Here is a 21257-nt window from a genome sequence, read left to right as displayed (position 1 = left end):
AAGAAGAAACCAAACACACTGTCACGAAGTGGATTCCCACTTACAGCAACCCAATTTGGCATGTAAGAGAATGTAGAGACCGGCTCTTATCTTACATTACAAACAGATTCGAGAAGGTACGATCTGCAGTGAGAAAACTTATGTACAAAAGGGCTTCTCTACAAAAGGGCATAGGGGCCCCTGCAGTATAGACACTCCAGGGCCTTGGGCTTTATTAGAGGCGGGTTTAAATGCCTTTCTTGCACGTAGCCTGCAACTCGTGATGGGAATGCCCCATGGGACGGGTCATAATTCCTTGAGAGCACACAAAGGAGCATTAATACTGCAGCCAAGTTGTTCACAGATGGGAGGGGAGGATGAGGCTGGGAACATGAAGTAACTAATCCATTTGTAGACTGCTGCCATCTGCAGCTTTAGTTAAGGGACAGGAAGCAAGAGTCTGTGTATCTCAGGCAGAGAACTAGGCCAACCATTGGGACATCCACATCCCTGGCTGAGCCACCAGCATTCTCCCACTGGCCACAAACTGTGAAAGGTGGTGGTCCTGTCCTGCTTGCCTAAGGAGCAAACAACTTTCCCCCTCAAGGACAGAGTAGAATTTCACCTGTGGGTTTCCAAGACTGTAATTTATTTATATATTTTTTATCATTTTACTGGGGGCTCATACAACTCTTATCACAATCCGTATATACCTCAATTGTATAAAGCATATTTGTAGTCTCATTATCCTCATAATTTTCTGAAAATTTGCTCTCCACCTAAGCCCCTGGCATCACCTCCTCATTTTCCCCCTATCTCTGGGTCCCCCCTCCCTCATGGAACCTTGATAATTTATAAATTATTATTTTGTCGTATCACATACTGTCCGATGTCTCCCTTCACCCACTTTTCTGTTGTCCAAGACTGTACTTTTTTTTTTTTAAATATGGAACGCTTCACGAATTTGCGTGTCATCCTTGCGCAGGGGCCATGCTAATCTTCTCTGTATCGTTCCAATTTTAGTATATGTGCTGCCGAAGCGAGCACCCAAGACTGTACTTTTTAAGGGAATAGAAAGCCCCATCTTTCTTCCAGGGACTAGCTGGTGGTGTAGAACTTCTGACCTTGCAGTAGCAGCCAAACAAGGAACCCACTATGTCCCCAGGACACTCATGTGAACTATAAAGTACTGCTAAAAAAGCGGATCACTGAGTTGTGCATTCGGCTGCTAACCACAGGGTAGCATTTCAAAACCAGCAACCTCTCTGGAGGAGAAAGCTGAAGCTTGTAAAGAGTCTTGGAAACCCACGGAGGTAGTTCTGTTCTGTCCTGTAAGGTTGCTATGAGTCAGCATTGACTCCGTGCCAGTGAGTTTTGCATAATAACCAATTAGAGGATGACCCATCAGTTGTAATGATTTGGTGTGAAGTGGGGAGAATAGGGCACTGAGACAGACATACAAGGATGCATTTCAGAGATATTTGATGCTGAGACAGAAATTAAAGAGCACACGCAATGACCTCCGAGCTGGAGTTTCTCAGCTCAATGAAGCAGTATGGCAGGTGAACATGGTGGCAAGTAATTCTGCTCTTTAGCAGTTACTAACGCTTGTGGTACATGGTTCCTGTGGCTGCTGTAACAAAGTCCCACGAATTGGGCAAACAACAGAAACGTATTGTTTCACAGTTCTAGAGCCATGACGTCGACAAGCCACACAGTCTTTGAGACTTTGGGAGAAGAATTTTCTTGTCTCTTCCTGGCAATCCTTAGTCTTCTTTGGGTTGTGGGTAAGCACATGACGTTCTGGGCGTCTTCACACGGCCGTCTTCCCTCTCCCACTCACTTCCCCCCTTTGGAAGAACACCAGACAAATTGGCTTAGGACCCATTCTTCTCCAGTAAGACCTCATGTTAACTGATAACATCTTCAATTTCAGCCAGATGTTCAGGAGTCATGCAACCAGCTAACACGCTCAGCTGGTAACTGAAAGGTTGTGTCTAACTAGAGTTGTCTTGGAAGAAAGCCTGATTATGTATGTCTAAATGAGGCCAGGGAGTCCAGAAGTTCAAGTGGTTAGATATAAACCACTTTGGGTCGACAGTTTGAACCCACCGGCTGCTCAGTGGAAGAAAGATGTGCTTCTATCGTGAAGAGAATGATGGTTGTGGAGATCTTATGAGGACCATTCTATTCTGTACTATTGTAAGGAAAACCCTAATAGAGAAGTTTAACCTTTAGAAAAGAAACCCAACACACTGCCTCACCCCGTGTACTTCCTCATTCCTGGAACGGCACCCTTCCTCCTCTGCTGAGTACCCACCAACTGCACCAGAAATCCCTGCCTATTCTGCTTTTGTGATCTCGCTCATTCAGATAAAGTATAAAAGCTACTCCCACCTGACATTCGGGGCCCAGATCTTCTGGAACATTATTTTTTCTGGGGCACCAGCTAATAACATTTTCTTCTTTCAAATTCTCCAAGAGTGCCACCTGGTCATTCCTGAGTCACGGTTTTGCTGTTACCCTATAAAGTTGCTAGGATGCATATCTGACTCAACGACAATGTGTTTATTTGTTTGCTTGCTTTTTATTTCCAAGAACAAACATGGCCAGTGGAAACTGCAGTGCACAGTCCTACTCTGATGCACTTGGCAACAGCATGAGTTAGCATTGACTTGATCACAATTTGTTTTGTTTTGCTTATAAAAAAAAAAGTCCCAACAAAGTCACAGTCACAAGTACTAGGGCTAGAACTTCAACAGCCCTGTTGCAGAAGACAGAGTTCAACCTATGGTACCTGTGAATGGTTTGATTTAGTGCATTTAGGTTCTGTAATACTGGCATGCTGCTTTCTAGTGGGAAATCAAGGGAAAGTACAGCCAGCAGACGAAGACTCTCATCCCCGAAGCTTCTCTACGTCACAGTATCCAGTGGCCTGCTGGAGAGGATAAGACCTCACATGTTTGCTCACTGCTTTCCTGGTTACCGTGCATGATCACCAAATGATAGAACAATACAGTAATGACAATGAAAACAAGATTCAAGAAAGATAGCAATGTACAATAAAAGAAGCATTAGTTGTTCAATATGACTTAAAAGAAGATGCTCCAAGCATCCCTGCCCAGTGGTTGAAGGTTAAGAACTTGAAGTTACATTTCTTCTCTCTGTATCCAGTCAGCCTGTTTAGTTCTGCAAATAGCAATTACATAATCATAATATTATACTTATTGCTTTTATTAAGTATAACACTTCTGACTCCCACTTTAGACAAGAAAAGAATTATAATTATATATCTTGCCAGTATAAGATTGGGAAGAATGGAAGTTGGAAGGGTGTGTGGAGATGAGAAATGGATGGAAATGCTAACGTGCTAATTTCTGTCTTTCATAGAGCTGTATCAATCGAGAATTGCCTATGCTTCAAAAGAAAATAGAGGCTAAATAATATTATTTCAGATGATAAAGATTGCCATTATAAGAATTAAAAATAACACTGACGTGGCATATACCTAGAGATCGGGAAACTGCATAAAATTTTTCATCATCCATGGCATGCTGGCAATGGACCATCTTCAGCTGAAAAGCAAGACACACATGGGCTTCTGCATGGGCTGAAATAATGGCCAGCTACTTGAACAATTTTTAAAAAGTTTAAATAGTTATTTCTTGATGGGATGGGAGTCCCTTCTGTGGTTAAAATGGGAAGACTGATGAGTAGATACAACCTCTGATTTTTTTGTTTGATTAGAACAGTTGATGGGGACCAGTAGTGAGAGTGGCAATACCCAGAGCGTGGAGGGAGGGTGTGGTGGAAAGGAGGAACCAATTACAAGGATCTACATATAGCTTCCTCCCTGGGGGATGGACAACAGAAAAGTGGGTGAAAGGAGATGTTGGACAGTGTAAGATATGACAAAATAATAATTCATAAATTATCAAGGGTTCATGAGGGAGGGAGCGGGGAAGGGAGGAGAAAAATGAGGAGCTGATGCCAGGGGCTTAAGTGGGGAGCAAATGTTTTGAGAATGATGAGGGCAATGAATGTACAAATGTGCTTTACACAATTGATATATGTATGGATTGTGATAAGAGTTGTATGAGCCCCTAATGAAATGATTTTTTTTTAAAAGAAAACACACCCAAAAAAAAGAATAGCTGATGGGAGAAACAAAAGCAACCCCACCCATTCTCCCAAATTCTGCCCTGGTAATCTTCTTTTCCTTTGCTGTAGCTTATGTGAATTCTGCCAGGATCCAGACAACCAAGGCTCCATGTGACTGTCCCTTCAGAACGAACTATGAAAAGGGTTAGAAGCCATTGGAGCAAATCTAATGACTGATGTGCTGCATTCACACACTACCCTGACACTCATTCTGGGAGATGCCAGGAAGGACCAGATTGAGGCCTACTTGGTTTCTAAGGACAGTTATCATGTAAGCAATTGGTCTGAAAATGTAAACCTCATAATAATACGATCATTTGTTCCATATTAGCATGTAACTGCCATAACAAAGTGCTTCACAGTTTGGGAGTCTCATAACTCAGGTTCAGAGTTTCAGCAGGGCTGTTATCTCTGGGAGCCCTGGTGGAATAGTAGTTACTCATTGGACTGCTCCCCTCTAAGTCAGTAGTTCAAAACAAGAGCTGCTGTGGTAGGAGAAAGGTGAGGCTTTAACTCCTATAAAGACATAATGGAGCAATTCTCAACTGTGGGTCTCAACCCCTTTGGGGGTTGAACGACCCTTTCAAAGGGGTTGCCCGATTCATAACCGTAGCAAAATTACAGTTATGAAGTAGCAATGAAAATAATTTTATGGTTGGGGGGTCACCACAACATGAGGAACTGTATTAAAGGGTCAAGGCATTAAGAAAGTTGAGAACTGCTGACCAAATGCCCTGGAAACCCACATGGCCAGTTTTATCTACCCTGTGCTATGGTAGACGGGATGGCAGTGAGTTTGGTTTGGGTATGTTTTCTCTAGAAGGCTCTAAGGGAAGATCTTTCTTATCTCTTTCACCTCTGGCTTGTAGCTGACGCTGAATACTATTATCACGTGGCCTTCCTTTCTCCTATTCCATTAGATTGTAGTAGGGCCCACCCTACTTGAAAATAACACCATGTTAAGATCACATCTTCAAGGACTCTATTTTCAAACAAAGTCACATTCACCAGAGATTAGGACTTCAATTCTCTTTCTTGGGACTTCAGTTCATTCCCTAACAGGGTGCACTGTCTGATAGAATAGAGATACCTCCAGCAACATCTCTAAAGAAAATATATTAGTTACTCTCAGATGTTTCTTCAATATATGTTCTTCATTATATGCCAAAAGAATTATGCCAAAGCATTATTTATTAAAAGGGAGCCTTTTGGGACCAAAACAATCCATGAAAACTGCCCTGGGATGGTCTGGCTTGATGCCTAAACTTGCAATAGATCAATAGTCTCTCCATTTATGAATCTGCTCCAGTATCATCTATTAACTCATGTACATGATGAATATACATTCAAATTATATACTATAATTCATACTAATAAAGTAATAATGGCCAAAAACCATTCCAAATCTTGGTTTACATTAAAACACACACACACACACACACACACGAAAAACTTTCTCTTTTTTTTTGATTATAAGGATTAGTTTTAGTTTTGTGTTTTGCTGTTTTGTTTTTCAACAGAAGCAATTCACTTATTATTTGGTAGTCTAAATCCACATTCTCCAAGGTGTGAGCTCATCCCATGAGATATGGAAGGATTCCCACTGCAGTGAGGCCATGAATTAGTATGACTTTTACTTATGTCTATTCTTAGTTTAAAAAATAAAGACAGAAAGGAAAGATAATAAGGAAGGAATATGATAGGGGGGAAAAAAGAAGTAACGAAATAAAGCTTTCCCTTGACTCAGTATCCAAATGCCCATATGGCAAACCGTATTGCTGTTCCATGCGGTCCAGTGGATTCTGGCTCACAATGACCCTGTAGGGCAGAGTAGAAGAACTCCGTATGGTCTCACCTCTTTATGGAGCAGATCACCAGATCTTTCAAAAGGTCCACACTTCAGGTAGTGGTCAAGTGCTTGATCATGGTAGCATCATGGTTCCTGTCATGGTAATATCCAGGACTCCTCTCCACAATGCGTAGGAGAAAATGATGGCCTCACTTTTGTCTCTCTGGCTGTATTGGGCACAACTTGTACATCACTTCACAATCCCATCGCTCACAAAAGTGTAAGGAGTCAGCCCTACCAATCAGGAAGCCCTTGATGCTTCCGTGGTGTCCAGAGCCTTCCTGGAGGCTTCAGTATGGAGTCATCGTTGACCCAGTCACTCTCCAGCCCTCTCCTCATCTCCTGAGGTTTGGCTTAGGTCACTCTGTGTGTCATTCTGGTGTGTCAGCTGCAAGCCAAAGGTCACCTCATTAGCATCAGCCCTCAGTTGGTCTGGAGGTCTCATCAAAGACTCAACCACTGAGGAAATTCCAAAGTTTTCAAAGTTAACTTTCAGAAATACAAGACAAAGACCAAATTATTTGGGTAAGCTCAATTGTAAAGCCCACTAGGAGATAGGGCCCTGGATAAAAGCTTCTCTTCTGTCCCCTAGGGAAAAGCTTTGAGCTGAATTCAGTAGACTTATCAAAAGGCCCCATAGAGATGGAACACCAACTGTCCCTTAGCCAGGTGTCTAGAGGGATTGAATTGCCCACCTGCTTGGTTTCACTTCCCTGACCCACATTCATGTTCCTTGGGTTCACAGCCCCATATGAACGACAGCTAACCCTTGGACAACATGGATTTGAACTGTGTGGGCCCACATATATGCTGACTTTTTAAAATTAAATTTTCCCCCCTTTTTTGCCGATGTAATTGCTATGATGGTGAGAAAAAGTGTTGTGGGTGTTTGCTTAAAACACCTCGTCACCCTAATCATTTCCATCTCCAAGTGAGCAGTTCATTTCTCCAGTTAGAGGGGTGGGTGCATGAAATGCCAGCAGTTACTTGAGAGATGAAGTGCTCATGAATTGGTTATTAGTGTCACAGGCCTTTCAAGCGGATACTCCCTGCTTGACCTCACTGTCATAGCAACGGGGGGGGGGGGAGATGGATCTATGTATCAATGAGTCTTCAACTCCTTGATATTCAAGGGTTCACTGTAAGTTAAATGTAGATATTCAGCTGCACACAAGGTCAGCACCCCTAGTTCCCAAGGAGTGCAGGGTAATAAGTAAGACTTTTTGTGTCAGGCTCTGTTCTCGGAGAAAGCCTGCCAAAGGCATCAACTTTTAGTATATCTTACTGTGCTCCCACGACGGTAGACTTATAGGTTTATGTACCTGCTTTAATGAAACCCTTACACAATGAATAAAGAGCTTAAAAAGACTCCTACACAGAAGTTGCTTCATGGTAATATCAAGGACGCGAGTATAGAAGGAGAAAGAAAATAGCAAAGCAGATTCTTTGCTTGCTTCCTGGATGAGTTCTTCATTGGACCCAATGAATTTTTATGAATTTTATAATACATTAAAATAAATATTTAAAAAATATTGTACTTATCTTTAGCCCTTTCTTTTAAACTTCCATTTCAGGCATATGTTTCATAAAGACATGGTGTGAGTAAGGTAAAAACAAAGCCAGATCAGTTACCATCAAGCTGACCCTGACTCATGTGGCCCCCTGTGACAGGGTAGAATTGTGATCCCAGGGTCAGGTGTTGGTCCGTTCAGTCGCTGATTTTTTGAAGTAGTTGCCGGACTTGTCTTTTGGGGGTCCTCCCAGTAGAACAATCTCCAACCTTCTGGTTAATAGGCAATGTTTAATCTGTGTGGCACCAGAGGTCTCCAGGAATACTGTAGCCAATAAATATTTTCTAAATACATAAATGCACATGATCGGGAGCATGTACTCAACATTTATTACAAGAGGTAGAAAATTAAAGCTTTTTCCCATCCAGCGAGGTTATTTTTCGAGGTCCCTTAGAAGTTTTGGTGAAGAACACAGTGGAGTGAACAAAGCAGAATGGTCTGTAAAAGTTCCCCCACGACCCACCCTGAGAATCAGAGCAGATGTATTGGTAGAAAGACAGATAAGTTCTCTTATTTTTCATTTCTGAGCAAAAGTATTTCCCTCCTTCAGAGTTAATCAAGTAAATTCAGTCCCCAATACATGCAATATTCCCCAACCCGAGTCCCTTAAATATACTAGAGAAATACTGTTCCAGAATTTTCCAGATGAGTGTTATTCAGAAAAGTCTTTTATTCCCACACGTTTAGTTTTAATAAATGTACCAAAAAACAAAACAAAAACCCGTGCATATTGCTTCCACAAATAAAAGACCAATATCTCTGGTTATAAATTTCTACTCACTCACAGATAGAAAGCAGAGACAAACACCAAGAGGCTGCTGAGACTCTGCCTGCAGCCACCAAACTGAGCTCCAGTCTCGGTTCAACCTTTCTTCTGAGATCTCTTTGTAAAGGTAAAATCTTGAATGTCAGAAGATGTTTACCTACACCAATGCCCAAGCATTACTCACTGTGTAAGACAGGGTTGTCTAGAAAAACAAATCCAGTAACACTCAGACAGGTATAGGAAAGAGCTGTATATTAAAAAGTAATCATATCAAACGAAAGCATAACAGCAAAATCCAACTCAGGTCCACAAGTCCGATGCGAGACAGGTCCTCTTCAGACTCACATAGCTGCTAGCTGATGATGCAGACAGGTGATGCAGAATGCAGAAAGACCACAGGCTGGTGGATGCAGAGTCGCCTGGATCTAAGGTCAATGGAAGCATGACAGGGCACCTCCAACTCTCAGGGTCAGGGGCCCACATGGGGCCATTCCTGAAGGCAGAGTCCCAGCAGGCAGGAAGGTGAAGGGGCAGAGAGAGGGAACTTCAGTTTCCCTGATTATAAAAGGCCACACCCCCAAGGAGGCTTCATCAGTCTGTGGCCTGATTGACAGGTTGGATTCCACACGTACATTTTCCTACATCTGCAAGTTAACATAAATCTAAATGTCCCTGGGGGACGGACAATAGAAAAGTAGGTGAAGGGAGACATCGGACAGGGCAAGATATGACAAAATAATAGTTTATAAATTATCAAGGGTTCATGAGGGAGAGGGAAGCAGGGAGGAAGGGGAAAAATGAGGACCTGATGCCAGGGACTTAGGTGGAGAGCAAATGTTTTGAGAATGATGAGGGCAATGAATGTACAAATGTATTTTTACATAATTAATGTATGTATAGATTGTGATGAGTTGTATGAACCCCTAAAAAATGACCAAAAATTTTAAAAGGGGAAAAATATCTAAATGTCACACTCACCTCATAATTGCTTCCTCAGCAGCCCTGCAAGACCAGGGTTGTAAGAGGAGGGGGAGAAAATTACCTTCTAGACACAGATGTGCGTTCATCGTGGTGATGGGAAAGGCAATCACGATATGTGGAAACCAGAGTAACATGACGAAGGCAAAGAGAGACATTGAGAGAATGCAAGGATAAAAGGCAACAATGAGTCCAAATTGACTCAATGGGAGTGAACTTGGTAGTTGTTGTTTTTTGATAATTTTATTCGGGGCTCATACAACTCTTATCACAATCCATACATCAATCCATTGTGTCAAGCACATTTGTAGCCATCATCATTCTCAAACCATTTGTGAGTTTGGTAGCTTTAGGAGCCCTGGTGGCATGGTAGATTATACATTGGGTACTACCAAAAGGTCAGTGGTTTGAAACCACCAGTCACTCCAAGGAAGAAAGATGAGGCTTTCTGCTTCCATAAAGATTTACAGTCTTGGAAACCCACAGGGACAGCTCTACTCTGTCCTATGGTGTCCTATGGAGTTGGAATTGACTTGATGGTAGTGAGGTTGAGGGTTTTTTAAAGCATGGTAATTGCTATAACATAGACAATCCTGCAACAATAATCTTAACAAACCATAACTTATGAGTGGCCACATAGGCAGATCCAGGGATACTGAAGAGAGGTGGGGGATGAAAGAGAAGACATCATTTGCAGATATAGGTTTGCCATGTTCTATTTACATAATTGTAGGTGCTGCATGTATATTAATAATACGTCTCAGACAGAACCACGTGCCTGGTGGGATGTATTTATAGGCTTAAAAACCAAGGACCATAAGCTCACGGGGGGCACAGGCATCAATGGGTACAAGGTAGTTCACAAAGACAATGTTCTGCATCCTACTTTAGTATGCAGAGTCTAGGGTCTTAAAAGCTTGCAAGTGGCCACCTAAGACACAAGTCTCATTTCTTCTCATCTAAGCAAAAGACAGTGAAGAAAACCAAAGACTTAAGGAAGCAATTAGTCCAAAGGACTGATGAATCCCATGAACCACACAGCCTACAAGACCTCAACACCTGGAGAACGAGATGGCGCCTGGAGGCCTGGCGACCATAACTATGCTCTTATTACCTCTCACCAGGAGGTTTTAGACAGTGTGGAAGGACAGCGTAGTACAAAAACCCAACGTCACAGAAAAGCTCAGACCAGGCAGACAGAGGGTAGAGGATTCTCTGAAATTTTGGCCCTTCTCACCTCAAATGGAAGACATGCCCAGAGACAGCCCTCAAAATAAACACCACTGCCACCAAGCCAATTCAACTCATCAATTCTATATCAGGTTTCCAAGGCTGTACATCTAGCACATAGCCTCTTCTTTCTCCCTGGGAGCCACTGGTGGTTTTGAACCACTGACCTTGCAGTTAGCAGCCCAACACTTATTAACAGGGTCACCAAGGCAGCCCCATCAAACCAACAATAACACCTGAGAGGAAAGTGTTCTTTAGCGCAATCAATTATACAAGATCTAAAAGGACAACCTTTTCTCCAAAGCGGAGATGAGAAGGATAAGAAATCTGAACAGATGGACATGGGAACCCGGGGGGTGATGGGCAGAGTACTCACACACCATGGAGATGCAACCAGTGTCCTACACAAGCCCTATGTACAAACTATCAACTGAGACCCGAGCTTGCTCTGTAAGCTTCTACCCAATGCAGAACAAAACAAACTGCCATCGAGTCAATACTGACTCACAGGGACCATATAGGACAGGGTAGAACTGCCACTGTTGGTTTCTGACAGTGTAGCTATTTACAGTAGTAGAGGACCCCATCTGTGTCCAGTGCGGAGGCTGGTAGTTTTGAACTGCAGGCATTGCAAATTTCCGCCCAACACATAACCTCTGTGCCACCAGAGCGCCTTTTTGCCTGAAGTACTCAACAATTTCCTTAAAGACTTTTAAAAGAAATAATGTTACAGAGTTTATGAGTCACACTGCAGTTCTTTTTTTTTAATAGTACCCATTTATTATTCCATGGTGTCTGAGGGGCAAATGTCCAGACACAGCTTAGCTGGGTCCACTGCTGTCACGGTGTGGGTTAGGCTGTATTTCATCTGGAGGCTCGACTGGGGAAGAGTCTATTTCCCAGCTCCTCAGCAGAGTTCATTTCTTTCTTTTTCTTAAATCATTTTTGGGGGCTTGTACAACTCTTATCACAATCCATCCATCCATCCATTGTGTCAAGCACATTTGTACATTTGTTGCCATCATCATTCTCAAAGCATTTGCTTTCTACTTGAGCCCTTGGTATCATTTTACGCCCTCCCTCCTTGATCCCTGCCTCGGGAACCCTTGATAATTTATAAATTATTATTATTTTGTCATTTGTGACAATGTCCGACGTCTCCCTTCACCCACTTTTCTGTTGTCCGTCCTCCAGGGAGGAGGCTACATGTAGATCCTTGTAATCGGTTCCCCCTTTCCAACCCACCCTCCCTCCACCCTCTCATACTGCACTTCTGTGTGTGACATAATCCAGCATCCTTGAAAAACGAGTGCTCCTGCAAGGATTCAGGAAACTGATATCTTTGTGCTGGAAGATAATTAAACAAATGCCGCTTGGGGGAGCGCATGTGCTCTTAAGCCTCGGAAAACTTAAAAGCAGCAGAGATATGTTACTGTCCCCAAGTAGTGGGCTGCGGGGAGGGTGGTTCGGCGCAGAAATGGTTTTTGGTGCCAGGTGACTCATTTCTAAACGTTTGCGTTCAGCAATAGTGGTAATGCCACTGCTTAACGATGTAACTGAGTAAATCAGGATGGCAGGTTTCCGCACTTCTAAACTCATTTCTAAACATCATGGAAAAACCACATCCCTGAGTGCTTCTCCCAGTACTGAGTCATGGCGCTGAAGCCATCATGTTCCAATAGGAATGGGACGCTCTCCTGTCAAAATGCTGCCGTGGGCCCTGCTGACTAGAATACGTAAGCAAAACCCAGACACTCACCTCTCAGACCCAGAAAATATCAGGCCACAGCGTACACGCACCATTTTCTGTATTGGTCATGTCACATGAAAATATAGCCGTACTTAAGGGATCTTCATGTTTCTATCAAATCCCCACGTGTTTCAGACACAGAAAGCACAGAAATTGCGGCTTAGGAGAAGCCAAGGGTCTTTGGGGTGGGGGCAGACGGAAGTAGCATTCTTGGACATGCAGTCTTATGCTCCCCCTTCCACGGTGCAGAGGTGGTTCAGAGAAGGAAATACATGGTCCCCATCACTTACTTCCGGACAAGAGTCCTCAGGGGTTATTCACTGAGTTACTAACTGTGGGTAAAATCTTCAAACCTACCAGCTGCTCCTGGGGAGAAATGTGAGGCTCTTTGTAGTTGTAAAGATTCACAGCCTAAGAGTCACACCAAAAGGACTCAAAGTGTGGAAATCTGACTGAACGACCTGGACTCAACCTCAAAACTACCTGCACGCTTGGATTTAGGGCTGAATCACTCTGGTTGGAGAGGAAGCAGAGGATGGTCACCCCAAGACTGTGGAAATGGCTGTCATTGAACCTTGGGTTTGACCCCTGTCTTAATGGGTGTCCAGTGAAAGGGGACCCAGAAGCACCACATACATATTTAGCACCTCATTGTTCCCCTGGCATTAATATGACAAGTTTTAATCTTAGAGGCAAGGATCTGCATCTGCAAGAAATGATGCAGGAAACTTTCCCCTAGAACTAACCCCCATGGTCAGTATAAACAGAGCTCAATCAATTAAGAAATCAATCTGTCCAAAGCAACAGCTCATGGACTGCAGCTTGCAGCTGGACTAGACTCATATAAACTCCTCATAGCAACAGTATCTTAACTTCCATGTCATTGGATAAGTTACTGATGTCATCAATACAGTTGCCTTATACCCCTGGGGGATGATTGCTATGATTTTCTTTCTTGTCTCTTTGGATTTTTTGTGTTTGTTTGTTCGTTTGATGGTGGTTGTGGTGGTTACATAATCTGGTGTTAACTTGCGGAGGTGTGGAATCTAGCCTGTCAAGCAGGTCGCAGCTTGATGATCTCATTTGGAGGCGCCATGGAGATCAATAACTCACTGGAGGCCAGATCCACACAGACTCTCTGCTACACATTCCTGTTTATAAGCCACGTGGAGAACCACGCCAGCACGGAGATCCTTCTACCACCACTGGATCCACAAGACTTTCCACCTACCGGACTGTGATCTTCCTGCATTTGGCATCATTGCATGTGCTGAGCGAGTCTGAAGAGGAATTTATAGATTGGTATCAGACATATAGGGTAATATTGGTCTTAGGGACTTGATCTGGACTTGCCTGGGATGTTTTCTCAATATAAATATAAAAAGATTGTTCTTTTATATAAAATTATTTCTTTAAAAAAATCATTTTATTAGGGGCTCATACAACTCTTATCACAATCCATACATACATCAATTGTGTAAAACACATCTGTACATTCACTGCCCTCTTCATTCTCAAAACATTTGCTCTCTACTTAAGCCCCCGGTATCAGGTCCTCAAAACTCTTTTTTATACAGACATGACTGTCTCTGAATTTGTTTCTCTAGTCAACCCAGACTAACACAGTGGTTTTGGTTTTTGTCATAATATGACCAACAATGTAAACCAGAGTCAGTCAGACCCTGTGGCTGGGTTCTGGGCTCCCACTGAATTCTAGTCCCCGTCCAAGAACAGTAGCTCTTATAACATGGCCTTGCTCGCTGAAGACAAGGATGCCACAGCAAAGTGTGGTGAAGAAAGCAGGTTGTGCCTGGCTATCAATTGGAATAGTGTCTGCAGTCTTAAAGGCTCATATTCAAAGAAGCAGCCACCTTAAGTCACTTAAGTCTACATGAAAGGAGCACATCAGCCTGTGTGATCCAAATATGATGATAACAAAATCCAAACATAATGAATGGAAAAGTATCACAGCTTAAATTGTGAACACCCAAATTGTAGAAGGCTGCGGAGGACAGTAGGAGCCCAAAATCCATCTGCAGAGTGTCAAGTCAGATTAAGCCTTAGGCAGATCCCCTCTGGTCACAGGAGAGGGACTCAAACAGCGTTACTATCAGATAGAGATTATTGTAAACTTGATTTTTTTCACATCCATTTGTTTTATTTGCATATTATAATTAGAGTCTTTTAAAAATCATTTTATTGGGGGTTCATACAACTCTTATAATCCATACATATAGCCATTGTGTCTAGCACATTTGTGCATTTGTTGCCATCATCATTCTCAAAACATTTGCTTTCTACTTGAGCCCTTGGTATCAACTCCTCATTCTCTCTCCCCCCTATAACCTTGATGATGGTGGACCAAACCATGGCACAATAGGATATCTGAATTTACTCCAGGCTCAAATAGTTCTTGCTTTGTGAATAATATAAATTTTTTCTCTGGCTTTTAAAATATTGATGGTAGTCTTTTCTTTTTTACTCTTTATTTTTATCTTATTATTTGTGGTATTAAATAATCTAGTTTCAATTTGAGAGGATTAAGAGCGAAGGGGTGGAGTTTAGCCTGTAGGTTGCAGCTTGGTGGCCTCATTTGGAGGTGTTAAGGAGATAAATAGCTCACTGGAGTTGGGACACAGGCTCACTCCCTTGGAGACTCTCTACTGATAAGACTCAATCCTTGCAAGACATTGCTGAAGAGCCAGATGGAGTTATGCTTATGCAGCCAGAGCCCTGGGGACTGGAGGAGCCATGTGGAGACTCCTGCCAGTGCTGAGATGTTTCTACCACCACTGGATCCACTAGACTTTCCACCTACTGGCCTGTGGTTTTCCTGCATTCAGCATCATTGCATATATTTAATGAGCCTGAAGAGGACTTTATAGGTTGGTATTGTACATATGGGCACATATTGGATATATGGACTTGATCTGGACTGGACTTGGATGTTTTCTCTCAATATTCAATTGCTCTTGTATATAAACCTCTTTCTTATAAACATATGAATGTCTATAAGAATTTATTTCTCCGATCTACCTGGACTAACACATTATTATTATTTTATTTTTGCTGGGGTTTTTTTTTGTTTTCTTTTACTGTTTTCTATTGTGTTTGCCAGTTTATGAAGCACAGAAGGAGTGGATGCATAGAGACAATAACTGATAACAATAGTTTATGGGGACATGGGTGTGTGAGGGGTGGAGAGGGCAAGGGAATTTGATGAACAATGAATGCGGGACAGGAGGGAGCTGATTGTAATGATGTATATACAGCTCTTTTTAAAAGCAATTTAACTTTGGAAGTGTATGACATGTCAATATTATATTAAGAAAAGGTCATACTAAAAAACAAACAAACCACCAAACGTGACCAGTGGTTACCATGGGCGAAGGAGGAAGAGTTGTTGCTTAGGGGGCATTGAGTTTATGTTAATGTTGGTAGAACAATTCAGAAAGTATATCAATAATGGTTGTACATACTGTTCGGGGAGAGCTGCCAGTCTGACCTGCCCACATGGGGGCAAATCAAGAGCAGAATGCAATAGACCAGTGATGGAAGCAAAGCCACAAAGTCCCCAAAGAATCCCAATTATAGTCTTTTGACTCGGGGAAGAACCTGGCACCCCATCTGATCTGGTTGGGGATTCCTCACAAGGAGGTCACACTGAAAGTCTAAAGGCATAACTGGTGGGGAGATGGGGTGCACTGGACCACTCCATCCCTGACTGTGAGAATAGCAATATGGATTTGAAGGATGTGCGCCTTGCAGACACAAATGCAGAAGACTAAAAGGGTATATGTGTTGCTAGGTAAGGAGGATCAGGGTGTGTAACCCTGAAAGAAATGGAGACAGACTGATGGTTTAACACGTCCTTCTCTCTGTTTAACAGAGATGTTCATCTACTCTATGTTATGATCCCTGTTAGATTTGTGATGATCTGTATGTTCTTTTTGGGGTGGTTATCTATACAAGATATGCTGGATAGGCAACCTTAACAGAGACAGCAACTGAACTGATGGTTCCTAGGGAACATGAAAGGGGAGGAGGGTATGGGGAGGTGAGCAGGGAGCCAACAATAATGGGTACAGGGGAATAGTAAGTGTTCTAAAATTGATGGCAAGGAATGCGTAGCTTTTCTGGCCATGTTTGATCAATCAAATTGTATCTGAGAGGAATTACTGAGAGGTGAATGTTGAGTAAACATAATAGTGGAGTAAGTGGAAAATAAAAGAGGAAAGAAAAAAATGTATGTGTGTATTTGTTTATATATGTATATATGCAAATTCAATACGGAAGCAGATAGACATTGGTCTTCTACTTAAATCTTATCTCAGTACAAAAATGGTTTGTTCTAAAATGTGGCACTGTATGATACTCACCTTCCTGACAAGATCACTGAAAACAAAATGGGTGCAGGAGCAAATGTGGTGAAGAAAGCTGATGATGTGTAAATATTAAAAGATAAAGTGTCTGGGGTCTTAAAAGCTAGAAGAGAAACTAGCGGCCATTTAGTGGGGAAGCAACAAAGCCCACATTGGAAGAAGCATATGAATCTGTGTGATTATGAGGTGTCGATGGAAGAGATCAGAAGTTCATAAAGCATGCATGTGGATGTAGTGGAGACCCAAAGTCTACCAGCAAGACAATTGGACAGTCCCTCTCAGAAGGGTCACAGGAATGAATGATAAATCCAGGCTGTGGTACAGCATTGATGAACCACATAACTATCCTCTAGTCCTTTAAGATCTCCTCCCCTTACTAGTAAGATCTTTATTTGTTATACCTCATTAATCATGTTAGATTGGATATTTAAGATGACTTGGTACATGGTAGTCAAGATAGATGACCCCGAAGAGACAGTGACAGGAGTAATGGTTCCCTGAGCGTACGGAAAGTGAGGGGGGTGGAGTGGGGTGGGAAAGGGGAGGAAAGGGGAGTGGATAGCATAGCATTGATGATTGTATAACCCCACCCAATGGGATTGAACAACAGACCTGGATGTGAATGGACGTACTGGAATTAGTAGGATATGTTAATAAAAATATTATTTAAAAAAGAATGAAAAATAATGGTTGTACATCATGAAGAATTTAATCAATGACACTGAATTATAATGTCGAAGTTGTGGAATTGTGGGGGGACATTTATAGCCTTACAAAGCAAAGAGAGCAGTTCTCCTCTATCCAATAGGGCAGTCTGGTCGGAATGAACTTGATGGCAGTGGGCTTGGTTTGGTTTTATGTGTGGATGGAACAAGGGAGAATGTACTCAGCTGCCAACAGACAGGCTGGTGATTCTAGTACACAAAGTGGTGCCTCCCTAGAGAATCCTGGCCATCTATTTCCTAAAACCAGCCCTTGACGATGCTATAGGGTGCAATTGCTGTCTGCCACACTGAGGTTATACTTGACTGATTAACAACTGTTTTTATATATCTACATAGGCCATGTGACTTGTACAAGCCAATGAAATGTGAGTGGGAAAAGTTGTGTGACTTTGAGACCATGACATTTAAGAAGAGCGTTATCTCTCTCTCTCTCTCTCTCTCTCTCTCTCTCTCTCTCTCTCTCTCTCTCTCTCTCTCTCTCTCTCCTGAATGGAGAGGGCTCCAAGACCCTAAGGGATGATAAAGACATGAGCTGTTGCTAGGTCCCTGAAAAGACTAAATGAGAAAAGCCTCCATTTGTCAGATTGGTCTATGAGTATAACAAAGGCATTTCCACCGAAGAAAGCCACTAACATTGGGGACCGATTTATTGAAGTACCTAGCATTTCCCTAAGTCATACAAAAGTCAGCTTCTATTTCCCTGCCTCCATCTGATCCATCATGGCAGAAAGATGAGGCTTTCTACTTGTGTAAAGAGTTACAGTCTTGGAAACCCACAGGGGTCTTTTGAGTCATAGTTGACTTGATGGTAATACAGTCTAATTCATAACTGTCTTATATTGCTCCTCCTGGGAAGATGTGTAGGAATGACCAGGGCAGTTAATGTAAGAATTAAGACAATGGACATTGGGGTCAGGAAGACCATGGCTTCAATTCTATTTTCATGACGAAACTACTGCTCTTGAGTCTAAATTTCACTGGGACCCAAATTTTGATCTGTAAATGGGCATAAGAATAACACCTGTGTCATAATTTTTTTTGCAAGAAATAAAGCCACTCGCCATCTATAAAGCTCAAAGTTTTCAAGAAATAGAGGTTTATAAACTATTACTGGAATTATCCAACCTATGCTGGTGAGCAGTATTAAAGAAGACAATGCATAGGTTTCTGTTGCAGTGTAGTCATTTCTCAGAGAGGAAGATGGCCTTAGATCTTAATTAAATACCAGGACTTTGTAAAAATTGTGAAGGGAAATGGAATATGGGTGTTCGAGCAAGGTGTGGTGAAGAAACGAGATGGTGCCCAGAGATCAGAAAGAATAAGGCCTGGAGTCTTAAAATAAGCAACCCTCTAAGTGAGGTGTCAGCTATATTCACATGGAGGAAGCACACCAGCCTGTGTGACACAAAGATTTTAAAATAATAAAATACAAGCCTGGAGGAGGGAATCGCATTAAAGTTTAAATTCTGAGCATTTGATTTGCAGAAGGCTATGGGTGACCGTGAAAGCACAAAATTCATTTGCAGAGTCTCCACATGAATTAAACCTCCATTGAGTCCCTTGGACCATTGATGAGGGATGTGAATATCATTGCCCGTAGGCAGAATGAATCAGAAAGTGATTCATGCAGGTATAGTTAGGTTAACATGTAACACTTGTCATTTGTTTTTCCTTCTGACTCATTTTTAATTTGTTCTAGTTTTCATTATTTTCTGCTTTCTTTTGGATTGAGATTGTTCTGTGTCTTATGGGGGTTTTGTGTATGATCTTTATGTGAAATCTAGAATAGGTATATCTGTAGAGACAGACACTAGATTCATAGTTTCTTAGGGTTATGGCAAGGGAGGTGGAGGGAAAATGGAGAGCTAATTAATAATAATGAGTGCAAAAAATGAATAAAATGTTCTAAAATTTATTGTGGTAACGGTTGTACAACTTTTTATTATAGTTAAACCATTGAATTGTATGGTATGCTAATAATATGGTAAAACTCTTAAAAGGAAAGAATACTCCCCAAATTTATTGGGAATCCAAATAGCTTTGCTTATGTGTGTAACTTTTATAATATTTACCTTATTAGAAATTCAAAATGAGAACATTTCAATGGGTTCATATAAAACATTTTATTATATTTAACATAAAAAGTTGTTTCAAAAAATGTATAAAGAAAATAGAATTCAAGACTAGTGGAATTTTTTCCTTTTCTTTTAACCAGTTTTATTGGCACTTCATCCACATGTCATATAATTTCAATAATTCAATCATATCAAGAAGAGTTGTACAATTATCACCACAATCAAATCTAGAACATTTTCTTCTTCCTTGTACTCATTGTTAGTCATGTTATTATTTTTTTATAATTGTGGCAAAAATATACACCACAAAACATTATGTCATTCAACAACTTCTACATATATAATTCAATGCCATTGATGATGTGCAGCCATTATTGATATCTTTTCCCAAATTATTCCGCCATTAACATCAACTCAATACCTGTTAAGCAACATCTCTTCCTCCATCATTCATGGTAACCATTGGTTAAGTTTGGCTTCCGTTTTGTTTGTTTGTATTTTCGGTAGTTTTCTTGATATAGTATTCACATGTCAAATACTTCCATAGTTAAATCTTTTTTTAAACTTAAAGGATGATTTTATTGGGGGCTCTTACAACCCTTATAACAATTAATGCATCAGTTGCATTAAACATATTTGAACATAGGTTGCATCATTCTTTTCTAGACATACATTTTCTTTCTATTGAGCCCTTGGTATGAGCTCCTTGTTTCCTCCTCTCCCCAGTTAAATCGCTTTTAAAAGAGTTTTATATACATCATCACAATCAGTTCTAATGCTCCCTCCCCTCTTCTTCATTTATTGTTTGCTCCCCAAATCTCCCACCCCTCCCCCCACTCTACCTCCCATGTTCCCGATTAACCATTGCATCAGTTATTGTCTATGCATCCACTCCATCTGTGCTTCAAAAACTGGGAAAGCTACCAGAAATAATAAGAAAACAAAAAGGTAAGAAAAATATGTAAAGATAAAAATAAAGAGCAAGAAAGAAAAAAACTACCATCAATATTTAAAAAGTCAGAGAAGAAATCTCTGCCATGGAATAATGAGAAATCCTTGAGCCTAGTCAAATTCAGGTTGGGTCAAGAGAGAGGTCAACAGACCAAGCATCATATACCATGATCCATCTACCATAACCAAGTTTACAATGATCTCTGTCTCATAGGAAAGCCTTGCCTGTGGCCAGAAGGATCTGCCAGAGGTTTAATCTGATTGAATTCACTGCAGGTTGATTATGGGCTCCCACTGACCGCCATAGCCTTCCACAAAGTGGATATTCACAATTCAAGCGCTGATATTTTCCCCTTCATCATATTTGGACTTTTGTTTTTGTTATCATCACCTTTGGATCGCACGGGCTGGTGTGCTTCTTTGATGTGGACTTAGGTGACATCTCATTTAGATGGCTGTTTTTGAATAGGAGCCTTTAAGACTGCAGACACCATTCCAATTGATAGCCCGGCACCATCTGCTTCCTTCACTATAGTTGGCTGTAGCACCCTATCTTCAGTGATCTCTTCAAGAAGGAGATGGTCCGGCAAGGTCATGTTAGAGTAACTAAATGTTCTTGGATTGGGGCAAGAATTAAGTGGGAGCCCAGAATCACTAATGGAAATTTTCCATGAACTTTTTGAAGCCTACTCCTACTCCTATGCACACATTAGTTATATGTAAAGTGTATTATATGTTAACATATTAATCTAAGATGAAGTATAAATAACATAGTTCATTAAAAATGACCCCATTGATCAGGTATCAGGCATCAAAGACTAAGAACAAAATAAAATCATA

The 21257-nt window shown here is 41.5% G+C and overlaps 1 non-coding gene across 1 annotated transcript; it reads right to left on the bottom strand.

Moving 5' to 3' along the window:
• Window positions 1-919: 919 nt before the first annotated feature.
• Window positions 920-1026, bottom strand: LOC142452023 (U6 spliceosomal RNA). The gene has a single exon (XR_012785089.1). It is a non-coding gene; the product is annotated as a U6 spliceosomal RNA (small nuclear RNA).
• Window positions 1027-21257: the final 20231 nt, after the last annotated feature.

Source organism: Tenrec ecaudatus, chromosome 6 (genome assembly GCF_050624435.1).
Source record: "Tenrec ecaudatus isolate mTenEca1 chromosome 6, mTenEca1.hap1, whole genome shotgun sequence".
Classification (NCBI taxonomy): domain Eukaryota; kingdom Metazoa; phylum Chordata; class Mammalia; order Afrosoricida; family Tenrecidae; genus Tenrec; species Tenrec ecaudatus.
The sequence above is the reverse complement of the archived record's forward strand: the minus strand, read 5'-3'. Positions and strand labels throughout refer to the sequence as shown.